Genomic DNA, 25,776 nt, shown 5'->3' with positions numbered 1-25,776 from the left:
CTAAAGCCTACCAACACCATGACTACTCTCCCAGGGCCCTAAAGCCTACCAACACCATGACTACTCTCCCCGGGCCCTAAAGCCCACCAACACCATGACTACTCCCCCAGAGCCCTAAAGCCCACCATCACCATGACTACTCTCCCAGGGCCCTAAAGCCTACCAACACCATTACTACTCTCCCAGAGCCCTAAAGCCCACCAACACCATGACTACTCTCCCAGGGCCCTAAAGCCCACCAACACCATGACTACTCTCCCAGGGCCCTAAAGCCCACCAACACCATGACTACTCCCCCAGGGCCCTAAAGCCCACCAACACCATGACTACTCTCCCAGGACCCTAAAGCCTACCAACACCATTACTACTCTCCCATAGCCCTAAAGCCCACCAACACCATGACTACTCTCCCATAGCCCTAAAGCCCACCAACACCATGACTACTCTCCCAGGGCCCTAAAGCCCACCAACACCATGACTACTCCCCCAGGGCCCTAAAGCCCACCAACACCATTACTACTCTCCCAGAGCCCTAAAGCCCACCAACACCATGACTACTCTCCCATAGCCCTAAAGCCCACCAACACCATGACTACTCTCCCAGGGCCCTAAAGCCCACCAACACCATGACTACTCCCCCAGGGCCCTAAAGCCCACCAACACCATTACTACTCTCCCAGAGCCCTAAAGCCCACCAACACCATGACTACTCTCCCAGAGCCCTAAAGCCCACCAACACCATGACTACTCTCCCAGGGCCCTAAAGCCCACCAACACCATGACTACTCTCTCAGGGCCCTAAAGCCTACCAACACCATTACTACTCTCCCAGAGCCCTAAAGCCTACCAACACCATGACTACTCTCCCAGGGCCCTAAAGCCTACCAACACCATGACTACTCCCCCAGAGCCCTAAAGCCCACCATCACCATGACTACTCTCCCAGGGCCCTAAAGCCCACCAACACCATGACTACTCTCCCAGAGCCCTAAAGCCCACCATCACCATGACTACTCTCCCAGGGCCCTAAAGCCCACCAACACCATTACTACTCTCCCAGAGTCCTAAAGCCCACCATCACCATGACTACTCTCCCAGGGCCCTAAAGCCCACCATCACCATGACTACTCTCCCAGAGCCCTAAAGCCCACCAACACCATGACTACTCTCCCAGGGCCCTAAAGCCCACCATCACCATGACTACTCTCCCAGGGCCGTAAAGCCCACCATCACCATGACTACTCTCCCAGGGCCCTAAAGCCCACCAACACCATGACTACTCTCCCAGGGCCCTAAAGCCCACCAGCACCATGACTACTCTCCCAGAGTCCTAAAGCCCACCAGCACCATGACTACCACAGAGACTGAAGCACCCTGCCATTGGGGAAATGGCTCTGGTTAGAAAAGGTGTGTGATGGAGATGAAAACAGAAGGTCAACCTACGGGTGAGAGAAACATTATTTCCCCCAGCAGTTATTTATCTGCGTCCCAAATTGCACCCTTTTCTATATAGTGCACTACTTTACCTGGGCCCATAGGGCTCTGGTCAAAGGTAGTGCACTGTATAGGGAATAGTGTTCCATTTGGGATGGAATCATAATGAACAAGAGAATACAGCTTCACTGATTAGAAGTGTCACTGATTAGTAGTTCTCATGCCAGCTTCTGATCAGGATTTTTTTGTCTCGTCGTCCAAACATTCTCCTTCTCTAATGCGTGACAGTAAGTTGATACTTTTTTGACCGTCTCCTTGGTTGTTTCCCGGGAGACGATCGATCTCTCGACCTATCAAAAGCATTCATCAATTCAAATAGGAAAATGCACCGGAGCCAGATAAGTTGCTCTGCCACCCAAGAGTTGTGTTGGATTTTGAATGGGGGCCACAGTGAGAAAAGGGTAAGGGTAGCAGTGGTTAGACTATTGTGATCCATGTCCTCATTGAATGCTTCTTGCCCAGTATAATACATGACTAATATTGTCTGTTTAATTAGCAAGGCTACCATTGTTTCCTCCTCTCGGACTGTTAGCATAGCATCATTCATTAGCAATAGGCTTTCATCATGGTACCATACGCTTGCACTATAAAGGCTGAATCCCAACTTGGGATTTGCATGCGTAGCTTCACAAAAATCATACATGGGGATGTCAATGGTAAATCTGGCCCTTAGTCAGACTGAATATGTACATGTCTCTGCAACTGGAGGGAATGTACACACAGCTCTTCCCTGATCACCACTGTAGTGGGAGCATGTAATCACTACAGCTGAACGAGCCTTGTCACTACAGCGTCTGATGTCCTAGTTCCAGAAGCACACCTTTAATACCGACGACTTCAACGTCCATGTCAATACTCGGCCCTGCCAGGCAGACCTACGTTTCATAGTCCATCAGCATGTCTGCACATTAAACTGGAAACGGATCAGTCCAACACCACGTCTGTAGGCAGGAGGCACCAAGCCGGTTCTGGTCGTACCCCCTGCTCAGTGGAGTGGCATCGGAGGTGAATGAGGAGAGGAGGTTGGGTGGAGGGAGGGGGAGAGCGAGTGTCTGTAGTGGAGCGGTTGTGTGGCTCAGTCGAGTGGAGGCTAGATGAGAACGGACAGGATCATTACACAGTGGTTTAGGAGGCGACACTCTGCGATGCCGACCACCCCCCCCCCCCCCCACCCCCCACCCCATTGTCTCTGGCTATCTGCTCAAGGACGACTGAACTGAACGTTTGCGTTAACGATCTGCCCACCACCAACACCACCCATTTTAGCTCCTCAGTGCAGTGTGTCGTCGAAGATCAATGGTTGTCAAACTACAGCCATCATTCCCTGGAATAATGTTTGCTCCATCAACTGGATTCCAAAGGGCTGGGGGTGTCAATTCGGAGTGGGGAGGTCCTTTGTTTCACAGCTCCTGAGCCCTAACCTTGGGACTAGATGGTTAAAGGGTACCCATTGGGATTCAATCTGCATGCGAAGCGGATTTACCCTACTTTGCTGTTTCTGTTCAAAAGCCTCACTCCCCCCAAGCACCTGTGCCTAGTGAGGAGACATGAGAGAGTGGGACTGGAAATGTACAAATGCCAGAAAACCTGGCATTAAAGGAGAGATGAAGCATATGGAACATACTGGACTGCCTGGAGAGGTGGTTAAAATGACAAATGTTCATTTGTTTCTTCAAGGACAGCTTTTCAATACATGATCACCATCTAATGAAACATTATTGTATTTTGACTTGAAAGTTGTTTGGCAAGGGGCCAGCACTGGTGCTCCTCCTAATGGCTCGATGAATGCATTAATGTATAGTTGTTTTGTTGCCATGACAAATATGGTCTTATCGGGGAACCTCTGTTGATCACATTCTGCTCTCTACTTCCACAGATCACATAGAGAGACCGATGAAGGTCTCAGGAGCTCGGCTTCCCTCTCATCTCTTTCTCTTCTACGAACCGCCCAGCCTTTGATACATTTTTCACTCCATTTATTAGTTCATTTGGAGCCAATTAACGTCCACACGGTTTGTCAGAAAGCCAGCGTTGGGGGCTCTTGGAGCGCCTCGCTGATTTACGCCCCTGTCTGTCCTGGTAATTAAACCAAACAGTGAGCTGGAGGAGGTAATTGATTTTTCTCCTCTTTTGTGTGGAAAACAATTCAAATGGAATACAGAGTGACGTCAATACTATCCGTGTGTACCATTCTAGTGCGGCCCTCTCTCAGACCTTTCCCAATTCACATTCTGTTGCAGCAGTGGCGGCCATTATTGCCGCCCGGCTGCATCCCTTTCAATGGTGCTGGCCGTTCCGTTCTCCCCTTTAGGGTGTCTCTTCCATACAGGAGACACAGAGCCTCTCGTCATTATTCTCCTTCACATCCAAGCATCTTCACCTGTTTTCCAAGAGCCGGGGTAGCTTGATTGATATTACCCACGCTGCATTTTGGTGGAATCGTGTGAAGAAGCTGCATGGTGAAATTTCCAAAGCAATCACAAGGGATCCAATTAGCATTTCATAGATCTGCTAGTTTCATACATTTTTTATAGGGGGTGCAGAATGGGCGGGATCCCCCCTCCTTCAAAAGGTCCATTCTAGATGCAGCTCCTGCCTAGTGTCACAGAGCTGCCACCACCCTTAATGGATGGCCATTACGGATCCGCCTGGTACCGGCTGATAATCTCTGGCCATTACGCTGTCAGGGGTCATTGTGTGGCTAATGGTTTACTAAGGGCACAGTACCTTGGTTCTGTGCTGGTATCCCCCCCTCATGCCCACCCTCCCCAGCGCAGCAAGAGAGCAAAGGGAGGAAACACGTGTCAGCAGAATGTTAATGTTGTTTCTCATTACCACACCCGAAGGAAATGGCATGTGAAATAAACCATCGCTTCACATTGTGGCCGCATTACGTTTCTCACGCCGGCTTGTCAAGTGCAGTAAAGGACTTCAAATGTGTGATGATACAGTTGTAGGTAATGTCTAAAGCTCACGTTCCGGTAGGCTACATTTCTCCCTCTTTCATCACAGCATGAGGGTGTGTACCTTCTACATATGGGAGAGGGTAGAGAAGGGGAAGAGATGGAAGAAAGAGAGCGAGGAGGGAGAAGGGGCTCATACATTTGAAAGAGAGGGAGGAGAGCGAGAGAGGGAGGAGAGGGAGGAGAGCGAACGAGAGAGAGGGAGGAGAGCGAACGAGAGAGAGGGAGGAGAGCGAACGAGAGAGAGGGAGGAGAGTGAGGGAGGAGAGCGAGCGAGAGAGAGGGAGGAGAGCGAGCGAGAGAGAGAGGGAGGAGAGCGAGCGAGAGAGAGAGGGAGGAGAGCGAGCGAGAGAGAGGGAGGAGAGCGAGCGAGAGAGAGAGGGAGGAGAGCGAGCGAGAGAGAGAGAGGGAGGAGAGCGAGCGAGAGAGAGAGAGGGAGGAGAGCGAGCGAGAGAGAGAGAGGGAGGAGAGCGAGCGAGAGAGAGAGAGGGAGGAGAGCGAGCGAGAGAGAGAGGGAGGAGAGCGAGCGAGAGAGAGAGGGAGGAGAGCGAGCGAGAGAGAGGGAGGAGAGCGAGGGAGGAGAGCGAGCGAGAGAGGGAGGAGAGCAAGCGAGGGAGGGAGGAGAGCGAGCGAGGGAGGAGAGCGAGCAAGAGAGGGAGGAGAGCGAGCGAGGGAGAGAGAGGGAGGAGAGCGAGAGAGAGAGAGGGAGGAGAGCGAGAGAGAGGGAGGAGAGCGAGAGAGAGAGAGGGAGGAGAGCGAGAGAGAGGGAGGAGAGCGAGAGAGAGAGAGAGGGAGGAGAGAGAGAGAGAGAGGGAGGAGAGAAAGAGAGAGAGAGAGGGAGGAGAGAGAGGGAGGAGAGAGGGAGGAGAGAGAGGGAGGAGAGCGAGAGATAGAGAGAGGGAGGAGAGCGAGCGAGAGAGGGAGGAGAGCGAGCGAGAGAGGGAGGAGAGCGAGGGAGGAGAGCGAGCGAGAGGGAGGAGAGCGAGCGAGAGAGAGAGGGAGGAGAGAGAGGGAGGAGAGCGAGCGAGAGAGGGAGGAGAGCGAGCGAGAGAGGGAGGAGAGCGAGGGAGGAGAGAGGGAGGAGAGAGAGAGGGAGGAGAGAGAGAGGGAGGAAAGCGAGCAAGAGGGAAGAGAGAGAGAGAGAGAGAGAGAGAGGGAGGAGAGAGGGAGAGGGAGAGAGAGGGAGGCGAGAGAGAGAGGGAGGAGAGAGAGAGAGGGAGAGGAGGGAGAGAGGGAGGAGAGGAGAGGGAGGAGAGGAGAGGGAGAGAGAGGAGAGGGAGAGAGAGGAGAGGGAGAGAGAGGAGAGGGAGAGAGAGGAGAGGGAGAGAGCGAGAGAGGAGAGCGAGCGAGAGAGGAGAGCGAGAGAGGAGAGAGAGAGAGAGAGCGAGGAGAGAGAGAGAGCGAGAGCGAGGAGAGAGCGGGGAGAGGAGAGAGAGCGGGGGGAGGAGAGAGAGAGGGAGGAGAGAAAGAGGGGGAGGAGAGAGAGGTGAGAGGGAGGAGAAGAGAGAGAGGGAGGAGAAGAGAGAGAGGGAAGAGAGAGGAGGAGAAGAGAGAGAGGGAGGAGAGAGAGAAGGAGGAGAAGAGGGAGAGAGAGAGGGAGAAGAGGGTGAAGACGAGGGTGAAGGGGTTCAGTGCTGTGGTTTTGAATTATAGAGCAAGATCTTAATGGCAGAGTTTAATTCCTGAAACAAAGGTCAATGCCATCATGTTGCTCCTGTTATTAAGAGCAGGGAGATTTAATTGGAACATTAGTGGGGAAGATAATGATACGACGTAACCCCTCTGCCACTGTGGGCCCCACCGCACATTGATGCCGGCGTACCGCTGTCAAAATCTGCTAACTTAATCAAAACAGGCGCAGGAAAGCAAGACAATTACTACATGCAGAGTTAACCTCAACCATATCATTATCATACGATTTAGAGAAAAATAATTACGGTTAACATTATGCAGTCAACCAACTCATAACTCTGCCCCCGAAATCCAGCAGTCCCAAGTTTTCAGTCATCGCCACGGGGGTAACTGTTGTCACGTCACCACTCAGAGTTTGATTGGACAGTCCTCTGGTCACACAAGCCTATTTCCACACAACTTAGCCTGGTCCCAGATCAGTATGTTACCTGACTAGAGGGCATGACAATGCTAGTCAGTGGAGCCTTTATCCAGGTCAGGAGAGATGGATCTCTGGTGACTGGCAGACAGGAGCCTTTATCCAGGTCAGGAGAGATGGATCTCTGGTGACTGGCAGACAGGAGCCTTTATCCAGGTCAGGAGAGATGGATCTCTGGTGACTGGCAGACAGGAGCCTTTATCCAGGTCAGGAGAGATGGATCTCTGGTGACTGGCAGACAGGAGCCTTTATCCAGGTCAGGAGAGATGGATCTCTGGTGACTGGCAGACAGGAGCCTTTATCCAGGTCAGGAGAGATGGATCTCTGGTGACTGGCAGACAGGAGCCTTTATCCAGGTCAGGAGAGATGGATCTCTGGTGACTGGCAGACAGGAGCCTTTATCCAGGTCAGGAGAGATGGATCTCTGGTGACTGGCAGACAGGAGCCTTTATCCAGGTCAGGAGAGATGGATCTCTGGTGACTGGCAGACAGGAGCCTTTATCCAGGTCAGGAGAGAGCACTCTGCCGTACCTCACGAGACTTCCAGGGCATGACGGCACACAACTATTTTTAACCATGATGTCATCATGCCTGCGTACCCCCTCCCACTCCCTCAAAACATCATCTGTACTACATAAATACTAGTCGGTACTGCATCAATATTCAGAGGGTGTTAGCCAGGCCTGTGTTGCCTGTGTTCTTTATTTAGTATTTGAAAGGTTTCAGAGTGCAGTGTGAGAAATTACAGCCATTCTAATGGTACTATGCATTATGGGATATTGTGCATCTGGCAGGGAGATGGGGGGTTCTTCCCATAGTGTACCCTACCCTATTCCCTATATAGAGAACTACTTTGGACCAGAGTACACTTTAAAGGGAATAGGGTTCCATTTGAGACAGACCCATGATGTGTGGGTTTGGAGGATCTAGTCCACTCTACAGACAGGGATGTAGATGGTGTTAAATTGTGTCACGTGAAGGGACATGAGGCAGTGTTATTTTGACTCTCTCTATGCTTTTTGAACACGAGCTGGAACAGTTCTGACTCCTTTGTGAAAGAGAGAGACTCTTAATATGAGTGATGTAGTTTGTGTGTGCAGGGTAAGTAGGGGTAACTTCACCCTACTCCTAGACTTTACCAAACGTCACAGAAATATTATAGAACAGCTCGCCTCCGATGTTGTCACCTAGAGTTTAAAGCCTCTCCTCTCTCAATGTATCCCCCGTCCCCCTTTGGAGGCTTGGTAGAGAGTTGTTGGTGCCTTTTTGTCTTGGTGACAGGGATTTGACGAGGTGTGTGGCTAAGACCGTATCTTTTCTTAAACCGTCACTGAGTTATTGGTGGTGAGTTATTGGTGGTGAGTTATTGGTCAAAACCAGTAGAGTTGTATGCTCACAATTGATTGATTTTGTCTGGATACTTCAGGGTACTAACTGGTTTACGTCATGCTTTTCAGACTGATCTGAGGAAGATAATAGACTCACAAACATCTCCTCTACCCCCACTCCTCTCAGCCCTGACCCACACATCTTGTTCAGTGGAGTTTCTCCATGTCTCTGAGTAGTTAGTGAGTCAGTCCAGTAATTATGCTCTGGCTGGCTGGCTGGCTGGCTGGCTGGCTGGCTGGCCATATGAGAGAAGGTGTCCTGGCAGTCTGCTCTCACTGTGGCAGACCTCACACCTCCAACCTCGGCTGGGGCTCATTAACTCACACCTATCGACACCTGCGTACCTTTCCCCCAGTCCGCCATGAGACCAGGGGTGTGTAGCAACGGAAAACATTTAGCAACGAAAACAAGTGTTTCTTATTGGACAAGTTCTGGTAGTCCCGGCCTGCCTGCTTCCGGTTGGTTCCTAGTCAATACGAACCCTGGAAAATGTTGTGGAATTGTTAATAATAAAGATCTATTCATAATAAATATAATTTTACTACACGTTAGAGAGACATGTCCATTCTGCATACTATATTTATATCTAAACAAGGTTGTGTCCAGCTGAATGCAGTCAGGGGTTGTTGCATCGGTCCCATACACACCACATGTGAAGTGAGGCAGACTCAGAAAAAAAGGAATTGTGGCCCCAAACAGAGCCAAATTAGATTGTGCATGGTGAACGTCAATTCAATTTATCATAATTTAGCCAGAATAGTCCACTCAGTCATCACTGTTGTCCAAGGAAGTGCGTCTCGCGCCAGATAAATCAATCTGTTGTATTTGTCTTCCCTCCAAAGAAAATGTCATTAGAGCTGCTGGTTTCTTTGTGGACCTACTGTAGGTGTTTGCCTGTAAGGCTATAAGCCAAAGCTTCTGTCTAAGGCATGTGATGTATGCTAAGTTCCCTGATTGGGTGACAGTTTGAACTGAGGGGATTGTGAACACCTGGGCCATGTTCAGTTGCCAAACGCTCTTGAATGTTGCAGATAGAAATACCATGAATATAGTGGAGGTGATTCATTATTCAACATGTCAGAGAGGCATGTTTGTTCTACTTAGCTTACTTCTATCGGGAACGTTCCAAAACGTTGCGTCCTGCTGAACGTGTCCCTGTAGCGTGTATTTCAACAGCAAAGCTACAGTGGCAAGAAGAAGAATGGAAACCATTTGGAATGACCTGGATTTCTGCAGAAATTGCTCATCAAATTTGATCTGATCTTCATCTAAGTCACAACAATAGACAAACATAGTGTGCTTAAACTAATAACACAAATGATTGTATTTTTATTTTCTATATTAAATACATCATTTAAACTTTCACAGTGTAGGTTGGAAAACCTATGTGAAGCCCGATGCTAATGACTTCTTCAAACTATTGTAAACTATTGTGGCGGGAGCATCATGGTTTGGAGCTGCTTTGCTGTCTCAGGGCCTGTACAGCTTGCTATCATCTACGGAAAAATGTATTAAAATGTTTATCAAGACATTTTGCAGGAGAATGTAAGGCTATCTGTCCCCCAATTGAAGCTCAACATAAGTTGGGTGATGCAACAGGACAACGAACCAAAACACAGAAGTAAATCAACAACAGAATGGCTTAAACAGAAGAAAATATGCCTTCTGGAGTGGCCCAGTCAGAGTCCTGACCTCAACCCGATTGAAATGCTGTGGCATGACCTCGAGAGCAGTTCACACAAGACATCCCAAGAATATTGCTGAACTGAAACAGTTTTGTAAAGAAGAATGGTCACAATTTCCTCCTGACCGTTATCCGCAACTACAGAAAACGTTTGGTTGAGGTTATTGCTGCCAAAGAAGGGTCAACCAGTTATTAAATCCAAGGGTTCACATACTTTTCCCACCCTGCACTGTGAATGTTTACACGGTGTGTTCATTAAAGACATGAAAACGTATAATTATTTGTGTTATTAGTTTAAGCAGACTGTTTGTCTATTGTTGTGACCTAGATGAAGGACAGATGAAATTTGATGACCAATTTATGCAGAAATCCAGGTATTTCCAAAGGGTTCACATACTTTTTCTTGCCTGACACCTTATTCTGTTGTCAAGGACACCGAACTCCTGTCAGTATCTATGACATAAATGGTAATTCAGCCTCAGGTCAGGGCTACTAAAGGACAATGGCTTATACATTCATCAGTCCTATTGGAATACATGTTCAACTCTTCTTCTTTCTGCCTTATCTGCTGGAGAAGATGTTGAATAGGAAGCCTCGGAGCATGAAGACCTGGCACTACTCTCTTTATTGTCTCTCTCTCTCATCCCTCTTTTCTCTCATCCCTCTTTTCTCTCATCCCTCTTTTCTCTCATCCCTCTTTTCTCTCATCCCTCTTTTCTTTATCTCCTTCCCTTTCTGAATCTCTGTTTCCTCTGAGTTTCTAGCCTTGTTCAGAGGCCTTGATGTGTGCCTTCTCTCCATCTCGTGTGTGAGTCAGATTTAAAAGGGTCAGCAGGTCCTCTGTGTGTGTATAGACTGTCCTCCCCAGACCTGCAGATAATGGCTCCCCCCATCAGAGCTGCTGTACGCTCCAGTATGGCCTTGTTCACCATAATTCAATTTCAGCCTTATCCTGTGCAGCCGACAAGTGAACCACCTTTGAATGCCGTAGGTTCACATCTTCAAACATTTCTTTAACTTTCTTCTTTTTTCCCCTTCGGTGTTAAGGTGAATTTGATCTTGTGCTTTGTGTTGAAGGGAAACAGCTTGTCGGATGTGAACATTGCCAAAGCATTACATTTAGGTCACCAAATCATTGGCAAGGTAAACTAGAGGTCAACGCACACCGCAGAAAACAGAAACCAAAATATAATTTATAGGCAAAAAAGCACAGCGGTGGAGATTAAATGGGAAATGTGGATTTGTTTGTGTCCATATTTCATGAATATTCATAGACAGCTCATTCATCTGTTCACCTCTTTCTGAAATGCCCTGCTAGCTACATACCAGTAGTGTTGATTTTAGTATTTCCATGGTCCTGGCATGTAATTTAAGATATGTGACCATGCATGACAATTTAATTAGCTTGCTTTTTTAAGTGAATTCACCCCTCATTGGAATTTAATTTGCACCAAAACTGCCCAGGGCTGCTAATTTGCGTTGCTGGCAGACAGACATATATTAAGCATGGCTCTGTGTGATATCGAGATGCACGCCTCGCTCCGCTTATCCCAGCGCCACCCTCCAGGAGAGCCATATCTCATTCACTGGCATCGCTTATCACTACTTCATTTGTATTATCAGTAAGCTGAGCCCTCAGTACCCTAAAATGAATGATCAAATCAACCGTTATTTGTCAGATGCTCTGAATACAACATGTGTAGACTTTACCGTGAAATGCTTACTTACAAGCCCTTAACCAACAGTGCCGTTCAATAAAGAGTTAAGAAAATATTTACCAAATAAACTAAAGTCAAAAATATTAAAAGTAACACAATATAACAATAATGAGTCTGTATACAGGGGGTACTGGTACCGATTCAATGTCCGGGGGTACAGGGTAGTCGTGGTCATTTGTACATGTAGGTAGGGGTGAAGTGACTATGCATAGATGATAAACAGCGAGTAGCAGCAGTGTACAAAACAAATGGGGAGGGGTGTCAATGTAAATAATCTGGTGGCCATTTGATTAGTTGTTCAGCAGTCCCATGTCTTGGTGATAGAAGCTGTTAAAGAGGCTCTTGGACCTAGACTTGGTGCTCCGGTACCGCTTGCCGTGCGGTAGCAGAGAAAACAGTCTATGACTTGGTGCTCCGGTACCGCTGGCCGTGCGGTAGCAGAGAAAACAGTCTATGACTTGGTGCTCCGGTACCGCTGGCCGTGCGGTAGCAGAGAAAACAGTCTATGACTTGGTGCTCCGGTACCGCTGGCCGTGCGGTAGCAGAGAAAACAGTCTATGACTTGGTGCTCCGGTACCGCTGGCCGTGCGGTAGCAGAGAAAACAGTCTATGACTTGGTGCTCCGGTACCGCTGGCCGTGCGGTAGCAGAGAAAACAGTCTATGACTTGGTGCTCCGGTACCGCTGGCCGTGCGGTAGCTGAGAAAACAGTCTATGACTTGGTGCTCCGGTACCGCTGGCCGTGCGGTAGCAGAGAAAACAGTCTATGACTTGGTGCTCCGGTACCGCTGGCCGTGCGGTAGCAGAGAAAACAGTCTATGACTTGGTGCTCCGGTACCGCTGGCCGTGCGGTAGCAGAGAAAACAGTCTATGACTTGGTGCTCCGGTACCGCTGGCCGTGCGGTAGCAGAGAAAACAGTCTATGACTTGGTGCTCCGGTACCGCTGGCCGTGCGGTAGCAGAGAAAACAGTCTATGACTTGGTGCTCCGGTACCGCTGGCCGTGCGGTAGCAGAGAAAACAGTCTATAACTTGGTGCTCCGGTACCGCTGGCCGTGCGGTAGCAGAGAAAACAGTCTGACTTGGTGCTCCGGTACCGCTGGCCGTGCGGTAGCAGAGAAAACAGTCTATGACTTGGTGCTCCGGTACCGCTGGCCGTGCGGTAGCAGAGAAAACAGTCTATGACTTGGTGCTCCGGTACCGCTGGCCGTGCGGTAGCAGAGAAAACAGTCTATGACTTGGTGCTCCGGTACCGCTGGCCGTGCGGTAGCAGAGAAAACAGTCTATGACTTGGTGCTCCGGTACCGCTGGCCGTGCGGTAGCAGAGAAAACAGTCTATGACTTGGTGCTCCGGTACCGCTGGCCGTGCGGTAGCAGAGAAAACAGTCTATGACTTGGTGCTCCGGTACCGCTGGCCGTGCGGTAGCAGAGAAAACAGTCTATGACTTGGTGCTCCGGTACCGCTGGCCGTGCGGTAGCAGAGAAAACAGTCTATGACTTGGTGCTCCGGTACCGCTGTCCGTGCGGTAGCTGAGAAAACAGTCTATGACTTGGTGCTCCGGTACCGCTGGCCGTGCGGTAGCAGAGAAAACAGTCTATGACTTGGTGCTCCGGTACCGCTGGCCGTGCGGTAGCAGAGAAAACAGTCTATGACTTGGTGCTCCGGTACCGCTGGCCGTGCGGTAGCAGAGAAAACAGTCTATGACTTGGTGCTCCGGTACCGCTGGCCGTGCGGTAGCAGAGAAAACAGTCTATGACTTGGTGCTCCGGTACCGCTGGCCGTGCGGTAGCAGAGAAAACAGTCTATGACTTGGGTGACTGGAGTCTTTGAATCATTTGTATTATTATTATTTTGTATGTAGACTAAGACGTTGAGCTAAGTCACTATGTTGTTCCATTTCCAACACAAAGCGTTGCTATCCACCCTACATGTGAACTGAGACTAATACAGCCTTTGATAAGAGATCATAATAGATGCTTCTTTTTTTTCATGTTGAGATATTTTAGTCCCGGGGGAAGAAAGCAGCATGTTCTGCTCAACAGTGGAAAATTGATCTCTCTAGGTGGGGTTCCATCCTCCTGCACTGCCTTGCTATGGGGGAGGGGCCATCTCCTGTACTGCCTTGCTATGGAGGGAGGGGCCGTCTCCTGTACTGCCTTGCTATGGAGGGAGGGGCCGTCTCCTGTACTGCCTTGCTATGGGGGAGGGGCCGTCTCCTGTACTGCCTTGCTATGGAGGGAGGGGCCGTCTCCTGTACTGCCTTGCTAAGGAGGGAGGGGGAATCTCCTGTACTGCCTTGCTATGGAGGGAGGGGGAATCTCCTGTACTGCCTTGCTATGGAGGGAGGGGGCGTCTCCTGTACTGCCTTGCTATGGAGGGAGGGGGCGTCTCCTGTACTGCCTTGCTATGGAGGGAGGGGGCGTCTCCTGCACTGCCTTGCTAAGGGGAAGCGGGGATCTCCTGTACTGCCTTGCTATGGAGGAATGGGGCATCTCCTATACTGCCTGGCTATGGAGGGAGGTGGCATCTCCTGTACTGCCGCTGCTATGGAGGGAGGGGGCGTCTCCTGTACTGCCTTGCTATGGAGGGGAGAAGTTTGGCTGGAGGTGGGGATCCATTCTCCTGCACTGCCTTACTATGGAGGGAGGGGGCATCTCCTGTACTGCCTTGCTATGGAGGGAGGGGGCATCTCCTGTACTGCCTTGCTATGGAGGGAGGGGGCGTCTCCTGTACTGCCTTGCTATGGAGGGAGGGGGCGTCTCCTGTACTGCCTTGCTATGGAGGGAGGGGGAATCTCCTGTACTGCCTTGCTATGGAGGGAGGGGGAATCTCCTGTACTGCCTTGCTATGGAGGGAGGGGGCATCTCCTGTACTGCCTTGCTATGGGGGGAGGGGGCGTCTCCTGTACTGCCTTACTATGGGGGGAGGGGGGCGGCTGTGGAAAACATCCAAATATGTCATCCCTTATGACCTCCAAACCGAGGTGCGTCCCAAATGGCACCCTATTCCCTATTTATTGCACTACTTTTGACAGCCCTATGGAGCCCTATAGGGAATAGGGTGCCATTTGGGTTGCAGCAGAGCCATCTCACAATCTCACTCACTACTTATTTACCCCTCCCTTCACCCCCAACCAGGGCCACTCTGTCCCCTAAGATTGCCATAGGGGACTTCTCTCCCTTCCCCCCCAACCAGGGCCCTAGAGGACTACCCTCCCTTCCCCCCCAACCAGGGCCACTCTGCCCCCTAAGATTGCCCTAGAGGACTACCCTCCCTCCCCCCCCCCAACCAGGGCCTCTCTGCCCCCTAAGATTGCCCGAGAGGACTACCCTCCCTTCCCCCCCAACCAGGGCCTCTCTGCCCCCTGAGATTGCCCTAGAGGACTACCCTCCCTTCCCCCCCAACCAGGGCCTCTCTGCCCCCTAAGATTGTCCTAGAGGACTTCCCTCCCTTCTCCCCAACCAGGGCCTCTCTGCCCCCTAAGATTACCCTAGAGGACTTCCCTCCCTTCCCCCCAACCAGGGCCCCTCTGCTCCCCTAAGATTGTACTAAGGGACTTCCCTTCCATTCCTCCAGTCAAACCTCACTCCCGTCAGGTGGGAAGACTGTTGAGCAACTTCTATAAGTCTGGCCAATTCATTATTGATTGGTGGTGTTTTGTGAGTGACAGCTGCAGATGAGGTTAAATGCAGTAACATCTCCTGGATGAGGTCTTGAGAGGCCCACTCAGACGTTGAATTGAATTGAATTGGATCGGAGTGTGGTTGTGTGTAAGTTGAAAGTCATAATTGACTGGCTGGGTGTGTGGCTTGTATTTGCCAAGGTGTGTTAGCTGTACGGTCCCCTCAGCTCTTCATATTGGATGATATCCTGTGGCTAAGGGTTTTGGAGACATTTATTAGTATTTTTTATTTTGCAGAGTAAATTGGTTCTGGTCCTCTGTCCCCTCTTCTCCCTTGTTGTCCTTATTTTACACTTTGCAGGGAAATCCTAATAGATGTGTGGATGTTGTATCACATAGCCTGATGAGATTGAAGGTGGAGAGGGCCTTCATTGAAATTATAGCTCTTAGTCTGCTGTGACTCACTAATTGCAGTTAACATCAAAACATCTAATGCTGTTTGTTCAACAGAACAGCCAAATAAGCTCTGATTTGCTCGGAGAGGACGCAATATAGCACTTTTTGTCCGGAAGGTACAGTATTTAATGATTCATAACGAGCTAATCCTTTTCATGTCGTTTTATTTATTGTGGTTTTGTCTCTGACTCGAGGGGAGAGCGTTGGAATAAGACAGAAGTTTTCTTGTGTCATGACGGGTTGTGGTAATTATTTTGTTAACATGTTTGTTACTGTGAAAAACCCTCCATGTTTCAATAAGAGGCTAATTAAGCAAGCTATTCCATTCCTCCCCTCAGTTACCAGGATCTTTAGGTTTTTCATAGGCACCGCCTCGTTTGAGCATACATAAATTGATCTGTTTTCTACGTGGCGCCGTGACACACTCACACGCTCAGCTAAAACGTGCACGTGCAACTAAGTCGCCCAGCCTTCATTACCAGATGACCGTAAAAGCGTTCTCTTTATGGCACAGGCACTTTTCTATTTTCCCCTCCATTAACTAAAGGGACCACATAATCTGGTCATAATTTTGCATCTTGCTAATGTTGAACACGCCCGCGATGAAAAACCCCCAAAGCACTCGGCGCCCATGTTCCCTCAGCAACAGTCCGTCTCAACCATCGCATCCCATTGAACAATTGCTCATGGAGGAAAGCAATTTACCTCAGGATATGCAGTTGCTCGTGCTGAAATTTGCGGTGTTCACTAACTGTATTGTGATGCTATAAAAGACGGATGGGGGGGGGGTTTGGACACAGGTTCAAAGCAATGCTGTTGGACCAACCCAGCAAGCGTTTAGATTCTCCCTCATGCATCTGTTATCCTCTGTGTAACATTACTGAGGTAATTACCGCCCCTCTATCGTAACGCCGTCCACATAGGGGTGTTTAACTCCCCAGCGCGTCTCACGGCCCCGGCTCACCTTCCTCTCTACAAGGAAACTCCCTTGGCCTGCCTGGGAATATTCACTTAGCCTCTGCGTGCGGTTGTAAACGCTAACCCCTAGTGCTCTCGCTGCCCACTCCATCGACGAAACCTCTGTAATCCATCCTGCCTGTGACGCTAATTCAATCTCATTGGCCCTGACCTGGGACAGAGTGCATGTAAAGCAATGTCAGCGGGGTTGTCACAATGACAGAGCTATAAAAAATGCAATAGGGGCTGGGTTAATTGACCTCAATTGTGAATCCACCTTCTCTCCCCCTCTACTCTGCTCCATTTCATCCAGTCTTCCCATTACAAAGATTGATATGTGTTTCTTCATACAGGGGGCTCACCACTCGATAGTCTCATCCCATGTCATGGCTAATGGAACGTGTCTCTGTATCATACTAAGACTGTGTTAAAGTCAGACTTATTTCATTAGTTCACTCTGAACAAACCCAATGGGGAAGACTTCCAGGAGTCCTTTTCAGAGGATCTGTCAGTCGACTCCACCGGCTCCCCAAAGCCACTGGAGGTTCAGGCATGAATGAGGACAGCAGCTTGGGACCTGGGGTAGCCTTCTCATGATGGTTAATTCAGGCCAATTGGAGGTTACAGGCTGCCTTCCCATCCATTAATTTACACTGTGGATTGGTTGCAGTGAAACAGCACCATGTCGAAATCCGATTGGGTCTCGTTTTGGATCTCCAATGCACAAAATTAATGAGGGGATTGCTCTCTGTGGCAATGACCTCTTACGTACCATTAAAATGTTTAAATAGAAGTTATTGTGTGTTTATTTGAATGGCTACCCCTGTAGCAGATGTACGGTGTGCTCCATGAATGCTGTTTTCTGTCAGTAAGGTGCCTGTATAAACAACAGAAGGCAGAGTTCAAATATGATGGACAGATTTCAGGGAACCCATCTTTTTTTGGCATCAGTTCAATCACTCACTTAGAAGGCCTGTGCTCCACATAGACCTGACAGACCTGTGAGCTTTCAACATGTGCCTGCTATATATATATATATATATATATATACAGTGCCTTGCGAAAGTATTCGGCCCCCTTGAACTTTGCGACCTTTTGCCACATTTCAGGCTTCAAACATAAAGATATAAAACTGTATTTTTTGGTGAAGAATCAACAACAAGTGGGACACAATCATGAAGTGGAACGACATTTATTGGATATTTCAAACTTTTTTAACAAATCAAAAACTGAAAAATTGGGCGTGCAAAATTATTCAGCCCCCTTAAGTTAATACTTTGTAGCGCCACCTTTTGCTTAGAGGGACGGCCAGGTCTTGGTAGATTTGCAGTGGTCTGATACTCCTTCCATTTCAATATTATCGCTTGCACAGTGCTCCTTGGGATGTTTAAAGCTTGGGAAATCTTTTTGTATCCAAATCCGGCTTTAAACTTCTTCAGTATCTCGGACCTGCCTGGTGTGTTCCTTGTTCTTCATGATGCTCTCTGCGCTTTTGACGGACCTCTGAGACTATCACAGTGCAGGTGCATTTATACGGAGACTTGATTACACACAGGTGGATTGTATTTATCATCATTAGTCATTTAGGTCAACATTGGATCATTCAGAGATCCTCACTGAACTTCTGGAGAGAGTTTGCTGCACTGAAAGTAAAGGGGCTGAATAATTTTGCACGGCCAATTTTTCAGTTTTTGATTTGTTAAAAAAGTTTGAAATATCCAATAAATGTCGTTCCACTTCATGATTGTGTCCCACTTGTTGTTGATTCTTCACAAAAAAATACCGTTTTATATCTTTGTTTGAAGCCTGAAATGTGGCAAAAGGTCGCAAAGTTCAAGGGGGCCGAATACTTTCGCAAGGCACTGTATGTGTATGTATATATATATATATATATACACACACACACTCCAATACCCCACTTCCCCCCAAGCAATGGTGTCCCGATTTAATCTGTGTAATTTGATATCAATATTAACCAGGTAGTAGGAGGTGGTGAAATCTATCCCCCAGCAGTTTTTCCAACCAGATGAGTTCTAATGGAGAGCATTGAAGACATGCCAAAAGACGTTTTCCAGGCAGTATATTCTGTTTATCTAGGATGGTGCACTACATTGCCTTAAATGACGATTCCCTCTTCGTGCGATTCCCGTGCAAAGGGATGGATGCATGGCCATCACAAATCCCCTCCTTTCTGCACCTGGGAAATACTGTATCGTCCACCTCTTCAGGGGTGAACTGGCCATTGGGTAGTTTGGAGAAATGCCAGATGGGCTGGTCCATTTTTAGCCCAGTGTGCCTGTCAAAATGGGGGCTGTATAAAGCCAGCTGGAGCCTGGACATCTGGAGGCTCTACCCATATAGATTTGGTTCACATTTTTTGGGAGCTGCACCCAGCCATGTGATCGCTCATAACTGCAGTCATATAAACCCCACCACACCTGGACTCACAGATAGACTGCTGCTAATGCCATTAATAACCCCACATAAAGGTATTAATGGCATTACTGGCTCCCACATTTCCCCTGCTTACTGACGTCCCTTATCTTTCAATGAACACCGGCGTCTTCCGACCGATTCAATTAGCCTTTGTCACTACCAGCGGCCACAGTCGATGAGAGGTAAACCAGGACGGAGGGAGAGCACCAATAGCGATAAAGGGAAAGGTCGCCATCGGTGTCACCTGCTAATTGGATCTTTACCCCTCCCTGCCAATCAAAGAGTTGAGAGCCCCTGTCTGTCAAAGATGTACTATGAGGAGACCTGTTATGGGGGGGACCTCAGTGACGCCCATTATCCAAGTGTGACTTATTTTGTCTCCTCACTTAGTTGGTTTATGGCTGGTTTTCCTGGACCCAGACTAACTCTATTCCAGGATTAAAAGCACATTGAATTAGGGTCGTTACGATACTCTGGAGTATCACGGCAAAGAAGCAAAACACGAAGTGAACTCCCATTTCCTGAAGACAACAGTCTGCCCTAATGTTGCAAACATACCGTCTTCTGTTGTTACCCAGAGTCATGTGTTTATTTTCTGTACATTATTTTTTACATAAAGCACGTTTTTAAAGAACCAAAGAGTTTGGTTTGCTTTGTGTTGTTTTTTTTTTTTGGGGGGGGGGGGGGGTAAATTAGTATTGTGGTATTGCGATACTAATATCGTGACACCCCTACATTGAATGGAGATTCTCCATGAAGCGTGCTTTTTAGTCCAGGATTGGGTCTTAATTTATGTCCAGGAAAGCGGCCCTTGATCAGGCCTTCCACCCTCACTGTTCTAGAGCTGTGTGTTGCACGTCATAAATGTTCCAATCAGACACTTTGCTTTCTCAAGTGATTTTCAAGCTTCTCTCCCTCTAACATAATTGACTGACCTCAAACAGCCTTGTAAAATCCCTCCACTGTTTTGTCATCATTTCATAGCACATCTCAAGTGTTTTGTTGTTGTCTCCAAAACCTCGGAGGAAATGTTCAAATGCCTCAGCAAATTTTAACGAGAACAGAAAGTGCAACTTTTGCAGACCGATCCAGTCCATTCAGTGAGAGGAATATTAGGGGTTGGGGGGGGGGGCAGAAACAGAGGGGTTGTTTGCCTAAGATTTAATTTAAGATGCTCCTTTTCCATCAGCTGAGAGGTAGGAGCTCATAGTCTCTCAGGTTATTGATTCAGGGAGGGGGATTGCATATCGTGCAGCTCTTTGGTGGGGCGTGTGTGAAGAATGAGAGCAATTTCCTCCCAAACAAAGTTGACTTTAGGAGTCTACTTTTCAAGGAACCATTTTTTGCGCTCCGAAACAAATTCAATGCAGTCTCTGTCGGTTCAACAAACCCATTGAATCATGGTAAGTTATGACTGGGAGGACCACAGAGGTAAATGCAGGATTGAAGAGAGGTGGCCTAACCAATTGGTTTCAGCATTTGCAATTTGGATATTTTGCTTTGTGTCATGCATTTACATTCTTGTCTATTATTTATTCATTTAGCAGACGCTCTTATCCAGAGCAACTTACAAGACCAATTAGAGTTAAGTGCCTTGCTCAAGGGCACGTCAACATATTTCACCTAGTCAGCTCGGGGATTCAAACCTGCAACCTTTCGGTTACTGGCCCAACCTCTTATCCTCTACCACCCAGAACTATTTGCTTTCTTCCTGAGCTACTTTCTTCCACCAGGTATTCTGCAGCACCAAGACTTGTTGCAGCAAGTACACTGAACCAAATAGAAATGCAACATGCAACAATTTCAAAGATTTTACTCAGTTACAGTTCATGAGTTACAGTTCATGAGTTACAGTTCATGAGTTACAGTTCATGAGTTACAGTTCATGAGTTACAGTTCATGAGTTACAGTTCATGAGTTACAGTTCATGAGTTACAGTTCGAGTTACAGTTCATGAGTTACAGTTTATGAGTTACAGTTCATGAGTTACAGTTCATGAGTTCCAGTTCATGAGTTCCAGTTCATGAGTTCCAGTTCATGAGTTCCAGTTCATGAGTTCCAGTTCATGAGTTCCAGTTTATTTAAGGAAATCAGTCAATTAAAATAAATAAATAGGGCCCTAATCTGTGGATTTCACATGACTGGGAATACAGATATGCATCTGTTGGTCACAGATACCTTAAAAAAAAGGTAGGGATCAGGATCAGAAAACCTGTCAGTATCTGGTGTGATCACCATTTGCCTCATGCAGCGCGACACATCTCCTTCGCATAGAGTGGATCAGGATGTTGATGGTGGCCAGTGGAATGTTGTCCCACTCCTCTTCAATGGCTGTGCGAAGTTGCTGGATACAGGCGTGAACTGAAACACGCTGTAGTATACATGGATCCAGAGCATCCCAAAGAAGCTCAATGGGTGACATGTCTGGTGAGTATGCGGGCCATGGAAAAACTGGGACATTTTCAGCTTCCAGGAATTGCGTACAGATCTTTGTGACATGGGGCCCTGCATTATCATAATTAAAAATGGGGTTATGTCGCCGGATAAATGGCACAACAATGGGCCTCAGGATTTCGTCACAGTATCGCTGTGCATTCAAATTGCCATTTTAAAAATACAATTGTGTTCTTTATCCATAACTTATGCCTGCCCATACCATTACCCCACTGCCACCATGGGGCACTCTGTTCACAACATTACATCAGAAAACCGCTCGCCCACACGACGCAGTCTGCCCGGTACAGTTGAAACCGGGATCCATCTGTGAAGAGCACACTTCTCCAGCACACTGAAGTCTGTTATGACGTCAAACTACTCAGGTCAAGACCCTGGTGAGGACGATAAGCACGTAAATGAGCTTCCTTGAGATGGATTCTGACAGTTGGTTCAGACATTTTTCAGTTGTGGAAACCCACAGTTTCATCAGCTGTCCGGGTGGCTGGTCTCAAACGATCCCGCAGGTGAAGAAGCCAGATGTGGAGGGCATGGCGTGGTTACACGTGGTCTGCGGTTGTGAGGCCGGTTGGAACTACTGGCAAATTCTCTAAACCAACGTTAGAGGCTGCTTATGGTAAAGAAATTAACATAAAATTCTGGCAACAGCTCTGGTGGGCATTCCGGAAGGTAGGATGCCAATTGCACTCTGCCTTCTGATATGCCACACCTGTCAGACAGATGGATTTTCTTGGCAAAGGAGAAATGCTGACTAACAGGGATATAAACAAATTTGTGCACAAAATTGTCCGTATGAACATTTCAGGGATCTTTTATTTCAACTCATGAAACATGGGACCAATACTTTACATGTTGCATTTACAGTGGCAAGAAAAAATATGTGAACCCTTTGGAATTACCTTTATTTCTGCATACATTTTTCATCAAATTTGATCTGATCTTCATCAAAGCCACAACAATAGACAAAGAGTCTGCTTAAACTAATAACACACAAACAATTATATGTTTTCATGTCTTTACTGAACACACCGTGTAAACATTCTCAGTGCAGGGTGGGAAAAGTATGTGAACCCTTGGATTTAATAACTGGTTGACCCTTCTTTTTGCAGCAATAACCTCAACCAAACATTTTCTGAAGTTGCGGATCAGACCTGTACAACGTTCAGGAGGAATTTTTGGACCATTCCTCTACACAAAACTATATCAGTTCAGCAATAGTATTGTATAGTATTGTATATAGTACATTCTCCTGTCCAGGCCCTGAGGCAGTAAAGCAGCTCCAAACCATGATGCTCCCTCCACCATACTTTACAGTTTGGATGAGGTTTTCATGTTGGTGTGCTGTGCCTTTTTTTCTCCACACATAATGTTGTGTGTTCCTTCCAAACAACTCAACTTTAGTTTCATCTGTTCACAGACTATTTTGCCAGTAGCGCTGTGGAACATCCAGGTGCTCTTTTGCGAACCTCAGACATGCAATAATGTTTCTTAGGACAGCAGTGGCTTCTTCCGTGGTGTCCTCCCATGAACACCATTCTTGTTTCATTTTCTTATGTATCGTAGACTTGTCAACAGAGATGTTCGCACGATCCAGAGATTTCTGTAAGGCTTTAGCTGACACACATTCTGCACTGTGCTCTTGCAGTCGTCTTTGTGGGACGGCCACTCCTAGGGAGAGTAGCAACAATGCTGAACTTTCTCCATTTATAGAATGGAACATCAAAGCTTCTAGTGATACTTAAGTAACCATTTTCAGTTTTATGCAACTCAACAATTCTTAATCTTAGGTCTTCTGTGATCTCTTTTGTTCAAGGCATGGTTCACATCAGGCACAATGCTTCTTGTGAATAGCAAACAATTTTTTTTATAGGACAGGGCATCTTTAACCAACATCTCCACTCTCGTCTCATTGATTGGACTCCAGGTTAGCTAACTCCTGACTCCAGGTTAGCTAACTCCTGACTCCAGGTTAGCTGACTCCTGACTCCAGGTTAGCTGACTCCTGACTCCAATTAGCTTTTGGAGAAGTCATTAGCCTAGGGGTTCATATACTTTTTCCAACCTATACTGTGAAAGTTTCAGATCAAATTTTATGACCAATTTATGCAGAAATCCCGGTAATTCCAAAGGGTTCACATACTGTTTCTTGCCACTGTATTATTTTGTTCAGTAGAGGCCCTTTCCTTCCCCCAGCATAAGCCTTTAGTGTTGAGAGCAAACCCACCCGCCTCTGGTCCCATAGTGATGCAGAGCGTATAGAATTTGACTGTCTCTTTTCAGGACCCCTTTTGCAACGCTGTCAGCCATAATGAACGGTAAGCCACATTCAGCGACTAACAGGATTCCAGCCTATTTGCTCCTAATCCAGAGGAATCCTGTCTGTATGTACATAGTAAATTACCATCCCAGATTTATTTAGATTCATGAGCCATGTTGCTGCGAGCAACTGTGCCTGCAGATGGTTGACGAGGTTCCTGGCGGTCGTCCCCCTCTTACCGCTCGTCATCTCTTTAGTTCTTTCCACTCCAGAAGCAGAGGGTGCATAGCTGAGAGGCAGGAACCCCTTTTATGGCGTACTCCACCCCATCATGGTACTACTGGTGCCTCCACAAGCTGCCTGCCTGCTGTTTCCGCTCTTTGTTCCACACCGTTGGTGTGTGTGCGCGTGCATGTGTGTGTTTGGATGTGTACAAAGTAGTTTATGTGTGCATGTAAGGGTACCAACGTGTGTGTGTGAGTGTGTGTGTGTGTGTGTGCACCAAGAGAGCTTTTGAGGATGTGTAGAATCCCTGTCTGCTGTCCCCTCCCAGTGCTACTGACTAGTCTAGAGGAGGAGCTGTCAGTCAGAGTGTTTGATGTTGTGGAGTGTAAGCCCACGTGTGTGTGTGTGAAGAGAGAGGGTGTCGGGGGGGGGGGGGGGGGGGGCGGGGTACAGTAGTGTCCAGCGATGTCCACTCACACAAACACTTGCACAGACGTACATACACCCCCTCTCTCTCCCCCCCTCCCCGCCTGTTCATTATTCTTCCTGAAAGAACCATTAAAATTTCATCAGTGCAATGCAATCTCTGTTCCAGGGCGGGGTGTGTGTGCAGCGCGGGGAGGGATTGTCTCTCATTCTCCACTGCCTGCCTCTCCTCTCCCTGGCTCATCTCTCATTTAGTGCACAAGGATGCAGACATTGAGGGGCTCGTCTCCTGTGATGTAAGTTGCTCCCCCCTCCGCACATCCCTCCATCCTCTTCCCCCATCCACCTTCGCACCAGGAGAATCTGTCCTCGGGGCATCGGGAGGAAAGAATGATGGGTTAGCAAGGTGCAATTAGAATTTTCCGGACTAACCTTCTTCGCTTCAGGCTCGCTGTTTGTGGATACCTGCTGTAGGCACTGCTGCTGTTTGGGCTGGTGTTGGGAGATTAGACTCTTCTGGTCTGGGATGGCTGCTTTTAGTGAAGGGGATACGCTATAGACTGGCTTTAGGTGAGGATCTGAGGTAAGTGATATATCCTGGACTCCTTCTCCTCTCTGGTTGGTTCACATGTTAGCGACTTGTTGAAGTTGATTGATTAAGTTGATTGATTCTTTTGATTTAAGCGACATGTCAGTGCAGTCGATTGATTATTTTGTCACCTTTTTTCCCTCAAAATCGAACTGTAGATCATTTAGGAAAATAATTAATCACAACGATGTATGCATACTGTTTGTGTTTAAATGCATACTGTTTGTGTTTAAATGCATACTGTTGGTGTTTAAATACATACTGTTTGTGTTTAAATGCATACTGTTGGTGTTTAAATACATACTGTTTGTGTTTAAATGCATACTGTTTGTGTTTAAATGCATACTGTTTGTGTTTAAAGGCATACTGTTTGTGTTTAAATGCATACTGTTTGTGTTTAAATACATACTGTTTGTGTTTAAATGCATACTGTTTGTGTTTAAATGCATACTGTTTGTGTTTAAATGCATACTGTTTGTGTTTAAATACATACTGTTGGTGTTTAAAGGCATACTGTTTGTGTTTAAATGCATACTGTTTGTGTTTAAATGCATACTGTTTGTGTTTAAATGCATACTGTTTGTGTTTAAATGCATACTGTTGGTGTTTAAATACATACTGTTTGTGTTTAAATGCATACTGTTTGTGTTTAAATGCATACTGTTTGTGTTTAAAGGCATACTGTTTGTGTTTAAATGCATACTGTTTGTGTTTAAATACATACTGTTGGTGTTTAAAGGCATACTGTTTGTGTTTAAATACATACTGTTTGTGTTTAAATGCATACAGTTTGTGTTTAAATGCATACTGTTTGTGTTTAAATGCATACTGTTTGTGTTTAAATACATACTGTTTGTGTTTAAATACATACAGTTGGTGTTTAAATGCATACTGTTTGTGTTTAAATACATACTGTTGGTGTTTAAATGCATACTGTTGGTGTTTAAATGCATACAGTTGGTGTTTAAATACATACTGTTTGTGTTTAAATGCATAC

At 47.3% G+C, this 25,776-nt stretch overlaps 1 protein-coding gene across 2 annotated transcripts in view; it reads left to right on the top strand.

Moving 5' to 3' along the window:
• Positions 1 to 25,776, top strand: part of LOC110500961 (neuron navigator 3) — a 508,233-nt gene that overhangs the window by 66,067 nt on the left and 416,390 nt on the right. Inside the window, exon 1 of one of the 2 annotated variants that reach the window (XM_036956988.1) lies at positions 24,507 to 24,773. The exons of the other annotated variant lie outside the window; for it this stretch is intronic. The gene's annotated coding sequence lies outside the window, so the exon portion shown is untranslated. Of the gene's footprint in view, positions 1 to 24,506; positions 24,774 to 25,776 lie in introns of those variants that run through there. 2 annotated transcript variants of the gene reach the window in all.

This window comes from Oncorhynchus mykiss, chromosome 21, assembly GCF_013265735.2.
Source record: "Oncorhynchus mykiss isolate Arlee chromosome 21, USDA_OmykA_1.1, whole genome shotgun sequence".
Lineage (NCBI taxonomy): Eukaryota > Metazoa > Chordata > Actinopteri > Salmoniformes > Salmonidae > Oncorhynchus > Oncorhynchus mykiss.
This window is presented reverse-complemented; position numbering and strand designations above follow the sequence as displayed.